Source organism: Pelophylax lessonae, assembly GCF_965119305.1.
Source record: "Pelophylax lessonae genome assembly, chromosome: 8".
Lineage (NCBI taxonomy): Eukaryota > Metazoa > Chordata > Amphibia > Anura > Ranidae > Pelophylax > Pelophylax lessonae.
This window is the reverse complement of record NC_138775.1, coordinates 86,210,681-86,230,994: the sequence shown is the minus strand read 5'-3', so window position 1 is coordinate 86,230,994 and position 20,314 is coordinate 86,210,681. Positions and strand designations below refer to the sequence as shown.

Sequence of the window (20,314 nt, the reverse complement as noted above, 5' to 3'; positions counted from 1 at the left end):
AACTCCTTCTGCCTTTAGGTGGAGAGTTTATCCAGACTGTCGGCTGTAACTATAGAAACACGAGCTTGGCTGAAATGTCAGCACCATATCCCTATAATAACTGTAATAATCAAATGTAGAAAGGTGGGACTTTATAGGTGCTGAAAACCTCCTTTCAGATTAAATGCCAACATATATATATATATATATATATATAAAGATAAGAGATTTTATTACAAATAGAATATAAAAAAAGACAGAATAGGGATATAACCCTTTAAAAAACAGGAATTATCTCCATACATTGTGTTCCAACCAAGACACCCCTGAAGATAAAGGTCCTTCCCTGTGTGTATACCCTGCATACATATATTTATAGCATATATAATATCTTTTTGCATACAACACATAGAATAAGAAAGGATGACTTATGCCGACACGTTTCACCTGGTTTGCTTCTTCAAGGGCTCAGGGGAGGTGCACGGTTAGAAAAATGAAAAAATATATGCTGACAGCGCTGCCCTAAGTGTTACCAATTCTCCCAATGTGTGCAAAACATGCTAGTAATATACGTGAATAGTATAAATCAATCAATATATCAATAAATATATAATTATATGTATATATAACAATGCATATAGCCAAAATAAATGTCCTTCAATACATAATTCATAAGGTGACTGTGTAGAAAGTGCTCCTTATCACTCAAAGTGCCGGTGCTCCCCTTAAGTGTCCCCACTCACCGGAACACTGTGTATATTAAGCCTTATACACAGATGCTGTGCCCTTTACACTCCAATCCTGATGATCCAACGCTATTCATACGTCTCTATAGGGCAGCTGGAAATATACCACAGGCTGTATTCCCCCCATCAAACAAAGGAAACAATGCCCACCATGGTGAAGTACGTTTCAGAAGTTTTATTAAACAAAATAAAGAATAACACTTACAAACAGGGTAAAAAATTTAGCTGTCAGGTCTGGTGGACGCTGCTCCCGCATCATGCGTTCCACCGACCGGAAATAACAGGATCTGACGTCACACACTCTCTGCCTCGCTAGACGGGGGGTTTCGCCCTCCTACTGGGCATTGACAACACATACACCTTATTAGTCAGCAGCAGCCATTATTTATTTATTTATTCAACTGATTTAAATGTATTTTATATATTTATATATATAGGGCCATAAGCGCTTAGGCTTTTTTTTCAAGAAGCCATGGTCCGGTAAGTCCAAGGGCGGCAAATCCGGGCCCGCAGACAAGCCCTCGTCTGCATGAAGGGGCACCCTCACCCAAGTCTGGGGTGGGGGGATGTATTTGATTCTTCCAGGAACCCTGGACTTCCTTGATTCAGGACAAATGGGTTCACAAACTGATCCATTTCGGATACAAAATCGAATTCCGGTCTGGTTCATGAGACCGGTTCTTTCCGTCCAATCTTCTATTGTCCCCAGCCAGGTTAAGGGACTTGAGAGGGGTGGTACATGACTTACTGTCGCAAGGGGTGATTGTGCTGGTTCCAGCTCAGGAATGCTTTCAAGGTTTTTATTCAAACCTGTTCACCATGCCCAGAAAAGAAGGCAAGGTGCGCCCCAACCTAGATCTCAAAGTCCTGAACCTCTTTGTGCGTGTACAGAGGTTTCAGATGGAGTCCATCCATACAGTAGTGGCATCTCTACATCAGGGAGATTTCTTGGCCTCCGTAGATATCAAGGACGCATATCTACACATCCCTATCTACGCTGGACACCAGCGGATTCTTTGCTTTGCGGTAGCGGAGCAGCATTATCAATTTGTGGCATTGATCGCCTCCGCTCCCAGGGTGTTTACCAAGGTTCTGGCTCCGGTGTTAGCATTTCTGAGCCGGAGAGGGATTGCGGTACTGGGATACCTGGACGATATCCTGTTGAGAGTGGACTCTCATTCGGTTCTGTTGGAGAATCTGGAGGTCACTGTCCGAACTCTACAAGTGTTTGACTGGAACATCAATTTAAAAAAATGTGCATTGACTCCGGTCCTGAGACTGGATTACCTAGGCCTGACTCTGGATTCAGCCATGGCGGTGGAAGAGTCAAAACTACCAATCAATGTTTTGGAACTCAGAGAGATCAAACTGTGTCTGAGTCATTGGACGACTTGCCTACGAGATTGTCCGGTTCAGGTTCAATCAGACAATGCCAAGGCTGTGGCTTACATCAATCACCAGGGGGGCACTAGGAGTGTCCTGGTGGCCAAGGAGGTCGCAGAGATTCTGACTTGGGCAGAAAGATTTGTTCCAGCCCTCTCTGCTGTACACATCCCAGGTGTGGAAAACTGGCAGGCAGATTCCCTGAGTCGCAGAAGAACTGCGTCTGCTGATGAACGATAGAGAAAACTGGATTTTTGTAAGAATTTACCGTAAAATCCTTTTCTCTGAAGTTCATCAACAGACGCAGCACCTGCCCCTCTACTTTTTGCGTTATGGGGTCCTTTTCTGTCACTGCTTGCCACACAACTGTTTGAGAATAGTAGAGCTGAGGGGTTATGCATGCTGGGACAGCCCCTATGGGCGTGGACAAGTTTTTTACTGCCTAGTGTCTATCCCTAGTGGGAGGAGCATAACCCTATAGTCTATGATTAAGCAGAGCTGCGTCTGTCGATGAACTTCAGAGAAAAGGATTTTACGGTAAGTTCTTACAAAAATCCAGTTATAGCAAGTGTGTGCACCTGGACATATACACAACCTGCAGAGATTCTGGAAAACCTGTACACAAGACTGAAGACTCCATTCCACCCAATGCTCTTTGGAGTCTTCAAGTTTCCAGCCCCAATCCAGGCTTACCAAATCCAGAGAAAACCTAAAACATAGTTTTCTCTGCTCACAAATCTTCTGCTGGAATGTTTTAAACTGACTCTTTGAGAGTCCTGTGTCCGTTTTAAACCAACTTTCCCAGAGTAAGGGACCCTCACTATCACAGTAGTCAAAAACTCACACAAGCAACAACCACAACTAAGGTTCGCAATTAAACCTATAAAATCTACTACTTCTGTATATAGGCAGCAGTGGATCCAGTGCCTATACCTATGTCCATATTATGCCATACAGCCTACATACTAGTAGCATGCTCAAGGTACCATACTGTTTAGCATTGAAATAAAGTATGCATAACCAGGGAGTCTGATGCTAGCCCAGGAACCAGATAACCATGGGTCCACCAATTTATAAAATGTATGGGGGTTACCTTTATGTTGGAAAATGTTGTTCTCTCAACAGAACTGTTAACATTGGTATGCCATTCTTCCAGAGGAAGAAGGTGTGGGGACCAGTTCAGGGCTATACTTTTACGGGCAATAAAAAGGAGACTAGCAACTGGGACCCTGGTCTCAGGAGAATAAACATCCTCATCTAAATAGCCACAATTTTGTATATAAGTTGCCCTTGACCCCAAAATACAAATTAACCACTTAAGGAGCAGGCCTATTTCTGACAAGTTAAAATCAGTATTTTATGCTGGAAAATCACTTGGAACCCCCAAACATCATATATATATATATATATAGATATATATATATATCTCTATATATATATATCTATATATATATATATATATATATATGAGAGAGAGAGATAGATAGATATTTTTTTTTTAGCAGAGACCCTAGAGAATAAAATGGAGATTGTTGCAATATTTTGTCACACCATATTTGCGCAGCGGTCTTACAAATGCAATTTGTTTGGAAAAAATACACTTTTTTGAATTAAAAAATAAGAAAATAGTAAAGTTAGCCCAATGTTTTTCTATAATGTGAAAGATAATGTTATGCCAAGTAAATGGATACCCAACCTGTCATGCTTAAAAATTGCGCACGCTCATGGAATGGCGACAAACATTGGTACTTCAAAATCTCCATAGGCGACGCTTTAAAAATTTCTACAGGTTACCAGTTTAGAGTTACAGAGGCAGTCTAGGGCTAGAATTACAGCATTGCTCTCACTTGTGTATGCATTCGCTTCTGCGTGTGAGCTCGGAGGGAATGTGGTGCTTTTTACATTTTTTTTTCTTATTTTTTTTACCTTTCATTTTTTATTTTTACACTGTCCCTTTAAAAATGTAAAAACATTTTTTGATCCCTTTGTTTCCTATTACAAGGAATGTAAACATCCCTTGTAATAGAAATAAGCAGGACAGGTCCTCTTTAATTTGAGATCTGGGGTCAAAAAGACCTCAGATCTCACATCTACCTGGAAAAGCAAAAAAAAAAAAATTTAATTTTTTTTCAGCATAAAAAAAGGGCCCTTTAAGAAGGCCGTTGGGAGGAAGCGCATAGGACGTTGCTCCGGTCCTCCAATGCCATAGAGTCGAGTAGGGGCAATCTTGCCCTCACTTGACTTCCTGCCTGGGACATGAACAGGCTGGATAATTTTCCTTGTTACTGACGGCTCCGGTAAGTGGGGAAAAGGACCGGGAAGCTCTTCCACCGCCCATCCGCCACTGGGACCACTTTTATGTGAAAGAGGACCGGCCGACCTGTAAGAAAATACTGGCGGATAGCTGCCATAGCACTGGTATTTAACGTCAAAGTACCAACGTAAAACTGCGGTGGGCGGTCCGGAAGTGGTTAATAGTGTCCACTACCCGAAACCTGTACCTGACTTGGGGCAATTCCAAAGCATGTGTATTTGATCATCTGGTGCTCCTTTGCACCGGGGACAGTCCAGGTCAGTGTTTCTCAACTCTGGTCCTCAGGGCACACTAACAAGCCAGGTTTGCAAGAAAACTGAAATACATCACAGGTGATATAATTTTCTGCTCAGTGATTGCGGTATTCTAGTCTGCATCTCCCCAAGGTAATACTTGAAATCTGGCCTGTTAGTGTGCCCTGAGGACCGGAGTTGAGGAACACTGGTCCAGGTTATTTCTCCTGTGCCAGTGGTAGAGTTTATTTAGAGTATGATAAGTTCTATGTACTATAAATAATTGAGTCAGTCTCTGAGTGGTCAACAGAGACGTCAGCAGTACCTGCTCCAGAATGTTAGACCAGACATCTTCTGCCAAAGTACCTACATCCTTTTCGCATCCCACCTTCCCCGGAATAGAAGGATCAGCAAGAAAAGCAGTCCGAAGTGAAGAATAGAGTCTAGATATAAGCCCCTTTTTTTCTGTTCCTTCAGGTAAAAGGTCAATTAATGGGGTTCTCTTTAATGCTGGTTAACATTGGTACGATGCGGGAACCCTGCAAATCTACTGCATCGCACCCGACTTGCAGGCCGTTCACACTGCCATATGTGAACCGCTGGGAGTGTCAATACAAAGTTAAAGACACCCCCAGATTAGTTTGCATATTGCAGTGCGAACTGTCAGTTCGGACAGGAATTGGATCTCATAGGTGTGAACACCTATGCGATCCGATTCTGGTGCAGACCAAAAAAAAGGGTCCTGTGCGACTGGTTCGAATGCGATGCATAATCAGTCATGCAATCTCTATGGACGAATTTGCATCGCACAGACATCGCATGTGATTTGCAGTGTGGTGTGAATCACATGCGATGTCTGACATAACTATAGTATGAACCGGTACTTAGGGATAAAGTTGTAGTTTTGGCCTGGGATGTCAGTGCGTGTCGCAGTTGCAGGAATTGGTAGAAACTGCAGGTCAGAATCTAGTTTTCAACCTGTATAGCTTAAAAGGATTTGAGAACATCTTGTAAAAAAAAATGGTGAATATACCTCACACCTGCCTGAAACCAGGACTAGAATCCTTCCTTCCAATTTACCCAGTTCCCCATAACACACATTGCTCCACGGTGGTGTAAATGAGGAGTAACAATTACACCCCAGAACTTTTTTCATCTTTGCCCACATTTTTTTGCATCAAAGCTAGTGTTGGGTATGATCCATCCATCCATCCATCTTCAACTGGGCAAGAAGGGGGTACTTGGCGATACAGTATAGAGTCTTTCCAAATAATGGTTCCCCAACAAGCTGCTGGGTTGGGCAGCCATGAAATATTGTCTGGAGTTAGGCACCGGCAAACCTCCCCTCTCTTTCGGCAGTTGCAAAACAGAGAGTTTCACCCTGGGGTGGTTGCATTTCCAAATTAAAATCCTTTAGAGGGAATCTATGAAATATGGAGAACAAGTTATGCTTCAGATATTCCTCTATTCTAGTGTGTACAATCAAGCCCAAATATTTAAAAGAGTGTACCATCTTAATTTGACCGGCACAAGGGGACATATATATGTTTTGGAATCGACAGGGAGCAACACTGATTTGTTCCAACTTATTACAAAGCCCAAATAATTCACTTATGAGGGACATCAAAGGGATTAAACATGAATCAGTGTCTAAAAAGGGTAATAATGCATCATCTGCATATACTGAAATTTTTTGTTCAGTGTTTCCCCTTTTGAATCCCACTATGGCATCTGTCTGTCTAATAGTTGTAGCCAATGGCTCTACCGCCAGTGCAAAAAGGAGGGGGGGGGGGAGGGCACCCCTGCCTTGTGCCTCAATGAAGAGGAAAAAGTTCTGAGCTGGGGCAGTTGACTTGTAAGCAGGCTGTTGGGGCAGAATAAAGCAGCTGTACCCATCTAACAAATCTTTTGCCTTGGCAAAAGAGACACAGTACCTCTTAGAGATAGGGCCATTCAACACTTTTGAATGCCTTGGCAGTGTCCAACAACAGAACCAAATAAAATGAATAAGATATTGCACTGATTAGAACCCAACCATTTTAACAGAGCACATAAGAGGGCCAGGAAAGTGGTAGGTAACACCAGGGAAAGTGGATGCAGCAGATTCTAATGCAAACATAAAAAACAAACACAAGAAGGCATCTCCATCTAGGTGTAGTGATTTATTAAAAAAGATAAAAGTCAATAAAAATACACTCACTAATTAAAAAAGTTGATCAAGGCTTGTCATAAACCCATATAGACCTCTATAGGATCATTGTGAGGTTGCATAGCTTAGCAGGCATGTGGCTAGTTGAAGCAGAGTTCTTGATGGAAGTACAGCTTTAAGGCTTCAGGCTGGAACATATTCAACAGCAGACTCCACAAGTAGCAAGATGGCTACGGCTCCAAACAGCATCTCTCTTGGCTGGGTGATGATGACAGGAACTGGAGGGGATGTGGCTACATGTTTCAGGTCAGACAGGGAATCCCTTTATCAAACCACAGGAAGGAGATTGGCCAAATGACAAGTCTTTATATATTGGGAAAAGCGGGAGGGGGAGAGAGCAGGAGGCCAGTACTATTAAATCTTGTTTAACCAAACTAAGGCTAGACAATGCATGTGAAGGAAAGAACAAGGGGATACATAAGGCTAGGGTTAATTAACTGTAGAGCAACCAATACTGTCCATATTTAACCTCCTCCCACCCAGACATTGCACATATACGACCAGGTGGGAGCTTCCTCCTTCTGAGTGCACCTTCCTGAACATCCTTCAGAAGGAGGGAGATCTCGTGCCCGCGCAGCTGCACAATCCCAGTGTGCTTGTGTCCCCCAGACATAGTGCAATGCCGCTCGGCAGGAGGGCTCTGTGATTGGCCCTTCTGATCACATGACCGCTGTGTCCAATCACAGCCGTCATGTAATGCAAACACAGCCGTTGTAATTGTGATCAGCTCTGCTTCTCCTCACACAGAGCCTATCAGTGAGGAGGAGGAGAGCGGATCTGTGCTGCCAGCAGGGGATCAGTGAGTTTACAGCACTTTTACTGCTTTTTACTCACTGATCACCCAAGTAGTGTCCCCAAAACAGTGAAAACCCCTGTCACGCATCTGTTCCAGTAAAATAATCTGTCCCAGTGAACATCTACCACATAATCTGGCACATCTGTCTGTAATCATCTGCTGCATCTGTTCGTGATCATCTGCCACATCTGTTCATGATCATCTGCCACATCTGTCCGTGATCATCTGCGCACATCATCTGCCACGTCTGTCTGTGATCATCTGGCACATCTGTCTGTGATCATCTGGCACATCTGTCTGTGGTCATCTGCCACATCTGTCTGTGATCATCTGGCACATCTGTCTGTGGTCATCTGCCACATCTGTCTGTGGTCATCTGCCACATCTGTCTGTGATCATCTGGCACATCTGTCTGTGATCATCTGGCACATCTGTCTGTGATCATCTGGCACATCTGTCTGTGGTCATCTGGCACATCTGTCTGTGGTCATCTGCCACATCTGTCTGTGATCATCTGGCACATCTGTCTGTGATCATCTGGCACATCTGTCTGTGATCATCTGGCACATCTGTCTGTGATCATCTGGCACATCTGTCTGTGATCATCTGGCACATCTGTCTGTGGTCATCTGGCACATCTGTCTGTGGTCATCTGGCACATCTGTCTGTGATCATCTGGCACATCTGTCTGTGATCATCTGGCACATCTGTCTGTGATCATCTGCCACATCTGTCTGTGATCATCTGCCACATCTGTCTGTGATCATCTGCCACATCTGTCTGTGATCATCTGCCACATCTGTCTGTGATCATCTGCCACATCTGTCTGTGATCATCTGCCACATCTGTCTGTGATCATCTGCCACACATCATCTGCCACACCTGTCCGTGATCGTCTGGCACATCTGTCCGTGATAATCTACCACACATCATCTGCCACTTCTGTGTTATCTGCCACATCTGTCCATTATCTGCTACATCTATCCATGATCGTCCACGCCTTTCCATGATCTGCCACATCTGTCCCAGTGAACATCGGCCACATCTGTCCCAGTGAACATCTGCCACATCCTACTGATCAACATCTGTCACACATCTGTGCCAGGAATCATCTGCGCACATCTGTCCACATGGCTAAAAATGTATCCAGGGCCTTCAAAAATGTGATAGGAGCTACTTGGATGTTGGGCATCTGTATGTGGCCAGGCTGTGTAAAAAATTGTGGAGAAAGTGGTGAAAAGGGCCAGTAAGTCAATAGATCATAGCACCAACATCCCTTGCATAGAAAGACTAAGAGCAAGAGTATATAATGGGACTTTAACGGTGCTTGGAATAAACCAACATATGTAATTAAAAAGTATAAATTTTATTTACATCAAAATAAACATAAAAATTACATCAGGATAAAGTGCATTTTTGCAAAGGAGTAAATGTGAAAACATGCTTCCGTCTGCGCTGATTTAGCTTTGATGCTGACCGGTTTAGCCGGAAATGGCTTCTTCAGAGCAGACTATGAATGCTATTAATATATAAATACAGGTAAATGTAAGTAAGTTTGTGGTGCACACTGCCTGGACACATGGTAGCTTATCTATATATTTGGTGAGCTCATTAATTGAATTCTATGTATTTACCGCGACCTCGGAGCGGCCGGCACGGACTTCATATCATTGAAGTCAATGCAGGTCGCTCCAGGTCGCTCCAAAGAAGCTATTAGATTAGAACGAGTCCACAGCTACTCTATGGCAGGCGACCTGTCAGGCGACCAGGTTGCCTGACAGGTCGCCCCAGTGTGAACGGGGTCTAAGTCTAGTCTTTACATTTTATGAGACATTGAGTACCTACTATCAGAATCCCACTCTACACATCCGTTATATATCTTCCATTGGCAGCGCCAATCACTTCTCCCTTCATATACACATATTTGATATAACCCTTCCCAGGGTTTTATTTCTGAAGTGGGCTGCAGCCAAGTTTCTATTTTTAGCTTCTACTTTTATCCTAAGCGCGGATTCCTTTGCCTTTTTAATTTAAAAGACTCATTATGCCTCGTAGAATATACATTGGGGTGTTTTCTTTCCAAAATGGGGTAATTTTGTGGGTAATTCTATTGTCCTGGTGCTCCAAGCCCTTCAAGAATGTGTTAGGTACTCAGGAAATTAAATGTGTAATTTATGCCTTTAGACCGCCTGACTTGAATCTCCCTGCATGTGGCCAGGCTGTGTAAAAGTCTCACACGTGGTATTGCCATGTTCAGGAGGAGTAGCAGAATATATTTTGGGGTGTAATTGCAAGTTTACACTATGCCTCTTACTAAGTACCTTGAACTGTCCTCTTTACAAAAAGGGGTCATTGGGGGAGTTTTTGTACTGTCCTGACATTTTAGGGCCTCAAGAAATGAGATTGATCAATTTTCAATGATACGTAGCCTAGCTTGTAGGCTCTATAGCTTTCACACAAACCTATTATCATACACTTATCAGGATTTTTTTTTTTACCAAAGACATGTAGCAGAATACATTCTGGCTTAAATTGATGACGATATTTAATTGGATTTGTTTTAAAACAAAAAGTAGAAAATATTGTTTTTTTCAAAATATTTGCTCTTTTTTTTTGCTTTATATCCCAAAAAAATTAAAAAACCCAGTGGTGAATAAATACCACCAAAAAAAACTATATGTGTGAACAAAGTGATTAGATTTGTATTTGGGTACAGTGTAGCATGACTGAATAATTGTCATTCAAAGTGCGAGAGTACTGAAAGCTGAAAATTGGTCTGGGAAGGAAGGGGGTGAAAGTGCCCAGTATTGAGGTGGTTAAAAAACTGAGAAATAAAATCTGAAAATAAGAAAAAGTAGAAGACCTTTCTCTTTCGTATATTGATGGACATAGTGCCTCATCTTCTTAACTACGTGAGTTATACTGCCCCCCTACAGGAGTAGGACACTAGACAGAAAAGAACTTGACTACACCTATGGGGCATTCCCAGGGGGTATACCCCCACTCTCTGCTATAGATACTCAGTTTTTTTTTCAGCCTAATCAGGAGTAAGGACCTAGTTCTTTGCTGGGATCTGGTCTTTGCAATTTTTTCTTTTTAAATGGAATTATTTTCTTCTTTTTACTATTTAGTTCCTGTGAGATCTACAATCAAGTGCCGGACTGGGTGACAGGCTGGATAATCTAGATCCAGAGGGTCTCCCCAGTCTGGCCGGCGAGTGCATGCAGACCGCAGCGCCATGCTAGGTCGGCCGCGACATAGCCCCACTGGATGGGGGTTGGCCTGCGAGTTTAAACGTCTCACGAGGACGCATACGAACTGGCTTCGGCTTGAGTCACAGCGTTTCCTCCTGGCCATCAGCACCCACATTACAATGGAGCGGTATTCTGTCCGGAGTGGTGCCCACCACCCTGTTCCGGGTGTGGTAAGTAGCTGTCCCCCCTCTACCCCTGGAGGGTGTTTGGGTGGTCATGGACCCCTCCCTAGGATGGTCGGACCCCCGGGCTCCCCTCCCTCCCAGTCAGCGTTCCCCCCCCCCTTTTCTCAGTGGTCATCAGCAGGCCTTTGCCCCTCATCTGCCCACACCCACCCCTCCCCCTCTGGGGTGGACATACCTTTTTAGGTTGGCCTAGGGTGTTGAGGGCGCCGCCGGCGACCCAACGATCAAACCTTGGGAGGGGGATGGGCCTGGTGGGTGTGCCTGCCAGGGCCTCCTTTCCTGTTGAAGTTGTTTTCGAGCTTCTGAGGTTCCCACTGGGGCCCCAGGGAGCCGCGTGGTGCCGCCATTTTCTTGTAGTCTTTTATGGTACAGATCAGGTTCCATGTTTTGTGTACCCTCGGCGGCCATTTTCTTGTGGTTTCCCATTGAAAATAGCGGCGACCATGTTTTTGGAGCCAGATGAGTGGTGATACAGCCGTGGAGCCCCTTCTCGGCCTCTAGTGCTGATCCCTGGATCTTCCTATTCCTGATCACCACATGGTGTGCTGTCCGGTGCTTTGAGTACCTGGCCGGTGGTGGGGTTCTCTCTCCCCTCTCTCTGCTGTTGCAGCGGTAGTGCTCTGTGCTGGGCCCTGTGGTGCCACCGGCTCTGTGGGGTGTCCCTTGCAGTGTTCTACACTTTTTTGTGTGGGTCCCCCTCTCCATTCATGGAGTCTCTGGAGCATATTTCACCACCTGATCCCCTCTCAGAGGCTGTCGGGCCCTCCGAATCCCAACAACTGACTGCACTGAGGCGGTCCTGGAGTCCTTGGTAGATTTGGTCCTGGGCAAACGGGCTAGCAAAAAGCATCCCCTGCCTTCACCAGATTACTCTCTCATTGGATCCAGAATCTGATTTAGCCACCTCAGATGGGAGTTACCCTTCGCGGTCTGCATCCACGCACCCTGCATGTTTAGATAGCGAAGATAATTCCTCTGCTCCTCTAGCCATGCATGAAAAGGCGCTAGTGGATGCGCTGATTGTATCAGTGCGGGAAACCTTAAAGATGGAGGATGCGACTAAAGCAGCATCGGAGGCGAGGGGCACCTTTGGCACCCACAGGTCCTCCAAAGCGGTGAAGGTGTTCTTTTTCCAATATAGTTACATAGTTAGTGAGGTTGAAAAAAGACATCAGTCCATCCAGTTCAACCTATGATATGTGTGTGTCTACTGTTAACCACACATTGTATACCCCTGTATGTTGTGGTTTTTAAGGTACCCATCTAATAGTTTTTTGAAACTATCAATGCTCCCTGCTGATATGACTGTTTGCGGAAGAGAATTCCACATCCTTACTGCTCTTACAGTGAAGAACCCCCTGCTTATTTTAAGGTTAAACCGCCTTTCCTCTAGTTTTAGTGAGTGGCCTTTCTCTGAATAGGTTTTTCCATATGCTAGGGTTTCCAGTACAATATTTGTACATTGATATCATATCCCCCCCTCAATCGTCTCTTCTCCAGAGAGAATAAGTTCAGTGCTTGTAGTCTTTCCTCATAGCTGATGTCCTCCATTCCCCTAATTATTTTTGTTGTCCTTCTCTGGACTTTCTCCAGTTCCAGCACATCCCAGTATTGTTCTGTTAGCTTTGCTTGCAGTGGCTTGGCATTGCATGCCACTGCCAAGCCTGTTGTCTACCAGTACCCCCAGGTCCTTTTCCATCCTAGACTCACCCAGAGGCCCCCCCCCCCAGTGAGTAGCTTGCTTTCTGGTTTCTGGCACCCAGGTGCATTACTTTACATTTTCCAACATTGAACCTCATCTGCCATGTAGTTGTCCACCCCATAATTTTGTTCACGTCCGCTTGTAAGGTTTCCACATCCTGCCCAGAAGATATTGGCATGCTTAGTTTAGTATCATCCGCAAATACTGAGATTTTGCTCGACATCCCCTCCTCTAGATCATTTATGAATAAATTAAACAGGATTGGCCCCAGGACAGAACCCTGGGGGACCCCGCTTTCCACACCCGCCCAATCTGAGTACTCCCCATTAATCACCACCCTTTGCAACCTTCCCTGGAGCCAGTTGTCACAAAACAGTGGGGGTACTCGAAACGCACCTTTGCAATCCCTAAGCATTTTACAATGCGGTAACCTATGAGGATTCCCTCCTTAAATAATGGACGGTTCCTCCTGTAGTGGCCTCCCCAGTTTCCAGGTTGAATAAAGCCACCGTAATCCTGGTTGAAGAGTCTCCAGTCTTCTCAGATCCTGCTGAAAGGAAGTCAAAGGCCTTGACCCGCCATATGTTCACTGTGGCTGGTTCGGCACTTAGGCCTATATTTACAATTGCCCTGGTGTCGCAAGCTATGACAGAGTGGGCAAAACTTCTACGCTGGGACCTGGAGGGGGGAACAGCTTCCCCCCCCCCACTGCCCTTACGGAGCTGGTGGATCAGTTGGTCCAAAGGCTACGGTTTGTCTGTGACGCCTCTTTGGTTGCGGCTCCCTTGATTTCTAGACTGTCTGTCTCAGCGGTGATCCTGCATGGCATTATCTGGCTGAAATGCTAGTCTGCGGACCAGGCTTCTAAGAAGGCCTTATCCGATCTTACATTTGTAGGGGATCGCCTGTTTGGACCTTCTTTTGATGACATCATCAAAGGCCTCACAGAGGGAAAGAGTACTATTCTTCCTCAGGCTTCCAAGGGTAAGGAGTCCTGTCGCAGATGGGGGCCTTTCTTTTTGGCTCACAAGAGGCATTTTCCTCCCTCAGGGTCTCAAGACAAGGAATCTAAGCCATTCAGAGCCTCCGCTGGGGGTTCTAGGAGGACCTGGTCCAGCAATCCACAAGCAGGTTCTGCCAGACCTGTGGTCAAGGCTTCCATCCGCATGAAGGGGCGCCCTCACCCATATCTGGGGTGGGGGGATGTCTTTGCGCGTTTCCAGGTCTGTGGACCTCCCTGATAACAGGGCAAGTGGGTCCATGAAGTAATTTGCTCCGGTTACAAGAAGGAGTTTCAATCATATCCTCCAGACAGGTTCTTCCTCTCCAACCTGCACTTGTCCCCAGATCGCTTAGAGGATCTCTTTGGGGCAGTGCAAGACTTGTTACTTCAAGGGGGGATTGTCCCGATTTTGACATCAGAACAGTTTCAAGGTTTTTACTCAAACCTGTTTACAGTTCCCAGAAAGGAAGGCAAGGTGCGTCCAATTCTGGACCTCAAGTCGGTAAACTGCTTTGTGTGGGTACAGAAGTTCTGAATGGAATCCATTCGCACGGTGGTGGCATCAAAACCACCTACCTACACATACCAATATGTGTCAACCACCAGCAATTCCTACGCTTTGCTGAGGGCGAGGAGCATTATCAGTTTGGGTTGTTACCCTTTGGTCTTGCCTCCGCTCCTTGGGTCTTCGCAAACGAATTGGCCCCGGTGCTAGCATTTCTGCGTCAGCGGGGGATAGCGGTACTGGGGTATCTAGACGATCTGCTTTTGCGAGCAGAGTCTTCGACTGCTCTGTTGGACAACTTGGAGATTACTCTGCGAACTCTGAGGGAATTCGGTTGGATTGTGACTCTTCAGACGTCTGCTCTGGTTCTGTCCACAAGCCTGGATTATCTGGGTCTGACTCTGGACTCGGCCTCAGCCAGAGTGTTTCTTCCTATGGAAAAACTTCAGAAATTGCTGAAGGCAATTCAGCTTCTGCTGTCCAGCAGATGGTCATCTCTTCGGTCTTGCATGGGGGTACTGGGCCTGATGGTGTCTACCTTCACGGCGGTTCCGTTTGCACAGTTCCACACGAGATCTCTGCAAAAAGAGATTCTGGTGAAATGGAACAAGAATCCTCAGTCTCTAGACAATCTGACCCTGTTGAGCCGGAGTGCGAGGAGGTCCCTGGTTTGGTGGCTTCATTCTCTGGCACTTCATCAGGGCAAATCGTTTCTTCCCCTGTACTGAACGATCGTCACCACGGTCGCCAGCCTGTCTGAGTGGGGAGGTGACCTGAGTGTGCTCAGGGGATCTGGACTGTAGAAGAGTCAAGGCTACCGGTCAATGTATTGGATCAGACTCTGTCTGGATCATTGGACATGTCTCCAGGGGTGTCCGGTACGGATTCAATCAGACAATGCCACGGCCGTGGCCTATGTCAATCACCAAAGGGGCACGAGAAGTGTCCTCTCGGCTCGGGAAGTAGCCGGCATTCTAAGGTGGGCAGAATGATTTGTTCCGGCCCTCTTTGCTGTGCACATTCCAGGAGGGAAAATTGGCAGGCGGATTACCTCAGTCGACAGGCGTTGGACCAGGGGGAATGGTCACTTCATGGAGAAGTGTTTCATCAGTTGTGTCTCCGGTGGAGTACTTCTGAGGTTAATCTGTTGGCCTCTTGCCTCAACAGGAAAGTGCAGAGGTTTGTGGCACGGTGCCAGGATCCTCTAGCCAACGCCACAGATGCATTAGTGGCTCCTTGGAGTCGGTATCGTCTGATTTACGCTTTTCCTCTTCTCAAGCTTCTGCCGAGACTCCTGCCCTGGATCGAGGCAGAAAGATTCCAGTCATCCTAGTGGCTCCAGACTGGCCTTCCTCTCAGGGAAGATCTGTTGTCCCAAGGGCCAATCTTCCATCCTGCTTTACAGTCGCTGGTTTTGACGGCTTGGCTGTTGAAAGCCAGGTGCTGAAGTATAGAGGGTTGTCTGACTCTGTGACTCCTACGCTGTTAAAAGCTAGAAAATATACTTCTGGGAAGATTTACCATCATACTTGGAGGACATATATTGCGAGGTATTCACCCTCGCTCCTTTTCGGTGGCTCCGATCTTGACCTTCCTCCAAAGAGGGGTTTAGCAGCGCCTGGCCTTGAGTACTATCAAGGGCCAGGTTTTGGCTTTGGCGGTTTTCTTTCAACGTCAATTGGCCACACTCCTTGGTGCGTACCTTTCTCCAGGGAGTGAGACAATTGGTTCCTCCAGTGCGGTCTCGAATGCTGCCATGGGACCTCAATTTGGTGTTGTCAGTTCTTCAGTAGCCCGCCTTTAAAAACATTCGGGAGGTTACCCTGCTTACATTATCCCAGAAGGGGGCTTTTTTGGTGGCTATTACTTCTGCGCTCAGGGTGTCGTAGCTGGCGGCGCTGTCTTGTCATTCGCCTTACCTGGTGGTTAACAGGGATAAGGTGGTTCTTCTTCCATGTGCGTCGTTCATTCCAAAGGTTGTCTCTGATTTTCATTTAAATGAAGACATCGTGTTGCCCTCCCTGTGTCCCAGGCCTAAGCATCCTAAGGAAATTGCCGTGCATTCCCTGGATGTGGTTCGGGCAATAAGGGTGTAACTGGCAGCTATGGAGTCTTTTAGAAAGTCAGACTCGCTATTTGTCCTCACGGATGGACCTCGCAAAGGGTTGGCTGCTTCTGCTGTGACCATTTCCAGATGGATCAGATAGACTGTGATTCAGGCTTATTCCATTAACCACTTTAAGACCGGAAGGATTTTCCCCCTTAATGACCAGGCCCTATTTTGCAATTCGGCACTGGGTTACTTTAAAGGACAATTGTGCGGTTGTGCCACACTGTACCCAAATAAAATTGATGTCCTTTTTTCCCACAAATAGAGCTTTCTTTTGCTGGTATTTGATCACCTGTGCGATTTTTATTTTTTGCGCTATAAACAAAAAAAAGAGCAACAATTTTGAAAAAAAAAAAACAATCTTTTTCACATTCTGCTATATGACATTTTTTAACATTTTAGGCCAATTTGTTTTCTGCTACATATTTTTGGTAAAAAAAAAAATCGCAATAAGCGTATTTTGATTGGTTTTCTGCAAAAGTATTGCGTCTACTAACTACGGGAAAAATTGATGTCATTTTTATTGTTTTGGGTTTTTTTTACTAGTAATGGCGGCGATCTGCGATTTTTTGCGGGACTGCGACATTGCAGCGGACAGATCGGACCCCTAATTCACATTTTTGACACTTTTGGGGGTACCAGTGATATTATTACAGTAATCAGTGCTAAAAAATATGCACTGTTACTGTAATAATGACACTGGCAGGGAAGGGGTTAACCCTGTGTGTGATCAAGGGGTTAAATGTGAGCCTAGGGCAGTGATTCTAACTGTGGGGGGGCGTGGCTTCTGAAATGACCATAGAGACGTGTTCCTATATAGACGGATCACGTGGGCTCTATGACCATTCTAGGGAGAAGAACGGTCGGCTGTGTTTACAACAGCTGACCGTCCTCTCTCAGCGGGGAGCGATCACGGGTGTCAGGCGGCAATCGGAGCTGCCTAATACACGCATAGGCTTCCCCGCTGCCGAGTGACGTAGATCTGCATCGGTTTGCACAGGAGAGCCACCCTGCCACAATAAAAAGGTGGCGGGTGGTCGGGAAGTGGTTAAGGGTCAGGTTCCTCCTTTCCCTGTTAAGATTCACTCTACTCGGGCGCTTAGTGCCTCCTGGGCCTTCCATCATCAAGCGTCAGTGATGCAGGTTTGCAAGGTGGCCACCTGGTCATCTGTGTACACGTTCACAAAGTTTTATCAGGTGGATGTGTTGACATCTGTGGATGCTTCCTTTGGCCACAAGGTTTTGCAGGCTGCTGTTTAGAGGACTTGGTCTTCTTTGAGGGTGTTTTAATTTTTTTTTCAGGTGTCAGGTGAACTTCAGTTGTTTTATGGTTGAGCTCCATGTTACCTGGTTGGCTATTTTTAGCCTTGGGAAGTTTTTTTTTTTTTTCTTGCTGTTCCCACCCCTCATGTTTGACACTCCTTTAGGACGTCCCACGTAGTTAAGAAGATGAGGAGCTGTGTCGGTCAATGAACGAAAGAGAAAATGGGATTTTGTTACTTACTGTAAAATCTATTTCTCTGATGTTCATTGACGGACACTGCACCCACCCCTCTATGGAGTTGGCTTTTTTTCTCTTCTGACACTGCTTGTAACAAAACAGAGTACCTATAGCAGAGAGTGGGAGTATACCCTCTGGGACTGCCCTAAAGGCATAGTCAGGTTCTTTTCTGCCCAGTGTCCCACTCCTGTAGGGGGTAATATAACCTTCGTAGTTAAGAAGATGAGGAGCTGTGTCCGTCAATGAACATCAAAGATATTTTACAGTAAGTAAAAAACCCCATTATTCTAATGATAATTAGATATTAAATTGGGCTTATGAATGTATGCATGCTTAGATGCCAAAAATTGGCATTAATAAACAGCTATATTATAATGTATGGAACAGTCAAGTGCAGCGTATAGAAAATGAAGTAGTTTTTATTGAACTGCGAGAACAACGGCAACCTTTATGAAAACTACATTGGAAATAGTGGGAATGCTCATATACTACATATGCTCATATAAGCTCCTGGTTCCTGTTTGTTAGCAGGAAACAAATTTGTCTACAGTAGTGTGACCAGACGTCCCCAGACTGAGGACACTGTCACTGGACCAGGTCTGTCCCCGGTTTTGTCCCCGGATTCAGGGCCAGATTAACGTAGACAGGGCATCCCATGTTGACTGAGAAAAAGCCTGGTGGCTCGGATGCCGTTGCCCCTTGCTGGACAATCTCACTGCCACTCCTGCTGCTGTTCAGTGGAGGAGAGGCAGAGGCAAAAATTGACTGTGTGGAGGGCTGAGACCAGGAGTTGAGCAGATGGGGGGAGCGGCTGTTTGTACACAGGTGAGGGCAGTGGGGAAGCAGGGGTCAGAGCTGATGCATGGAGAGTTTAGCTGTTGTGGAGAAGGGCTAAGAGGTGGCTGCAGAGATAGTCTGTGAGAGAAGGGTGCCGAGGTGAGCTATGGATGTGGGGGCAGAAGTGTCCTCTGTGCATAGCAAATCTCTGAACCCTGCCCTCTGTGCCTAACACCCTCCTGTATATTATGTATTCCTGTGCCAAGCACTCTGTGTGTTATGCAGTTCTGTGCCCAGCGCTCTGTGTATTATGTAGTCCTGTACCCAGCGCTCTGTGTATTATACAGTCCTGTACCCAGAGCTCTGTGTATTATGCAGTCCTGTACCTAGAGCTCTGTGTATTATGTAGTCCTGTACCCAGCGCTCTGTGTATTATGCAGTCCTGTGCCCACCGCTCTGTGTATTATGTAGTCCTGTACCCAGAGCTCTGTGCATTATGTAGTTCTGTACCCAGCGCTCGGTGTATTATATAGTCACAAATACGCAGGAAAAACTGTCGCATACACAGTGCAGACACCTGATCCTTGATGGTGCTGAGGGCAAGGTGCCAAATGTTTTTTTACACCCTGCAACAACTACAAAGAAAATTAACTTGACCCACTGAAAAGGCATGTGGGGAAATTTCAGAAGTAAACATAAGTCTTCCACTTTCGATTATAAATCTTGCAGAGAAAGGATTTATTAGCTTTGATCATTGTCGGGATTTGTGTTTGGTTCTGTGTTTGGTGTGCCATTAACATATAATGACACAGAAAGTGCAACTAGGTAATTTTAGGTGTATAAATGTGGCCATACGCTATACAATCTGATTGTACATTCTCTGTACAATTTCCTTTAGATTTACCAAAACTATATAGGGGGACACACCATCTATCCAATCACTCTGTATCCAAACAAGCAGGCTCTTGCAATAGATTAGGTGTGTCCCGTGAGCTGCATGCGGCCCCAAAGAGTTTAGCATGCGGCCTGAGCCCATCTGCAGGGGTGCTGGGGTAGCGAGGCAAATTCCCGCGTGGAGAGATGACGGGGATGCTGTGAAAACATAGTTGATGGGTGAAGGTGTGCTAATTAGGTCAGCTGGTAAACTTCTTCCTGTGTCTTACTGGTTTCTCTGTCCTACACCTAATGTGAGGATGTGATGAAGAAATACAGCAAGGGGGTAAGGTAAGGCTTCAAAGGAAGCTTTCACTTTGCTGCAACCAAGGTACATTAATGGTATATTGGTGCATAGGAGAGCTGGATTTTAGAAAAAAAAAGTGAACTTAGCTTTTAAAGCGGAAACTCCGCTTTAAGAATACAAATATTCTAGCACAACGGAGAAGATGCCAGATTGGTCCCTGGGCTAGTGGTTCAGAGTTTGTGAGAAGTGATGAGCTGAATGCCGTATGACAAATCCGAACCCCATTGAAATCAATGGGAGTCGAATGTTAAAAAACAGTAATGCCCATTTTCTGGGCTAATAGGTAAAGGACTGTCAAACAAATGGCATGCCAGGCTTGACATATCAGGGTTTGATATGTAATTTGGGTGAACCCCACTTTTCTTTTTTAAAACGTC

General features: G+C 45.5%; 1 protein-coding gene across 1 annotated transcript in view; it reads left to right on the top strand.

Moving 5' to 3' along the window:
- The window catches only part of STAB1 (stabilin 1), a gene marked incomplete at its 3' end in the record, with an annotated part of 476,721 nt that overhangs the window by 349,243 nt on the left and 107,164 nt on the right, over positions 1-20,314 (top strand). The window lies entirely within an intron of this gene.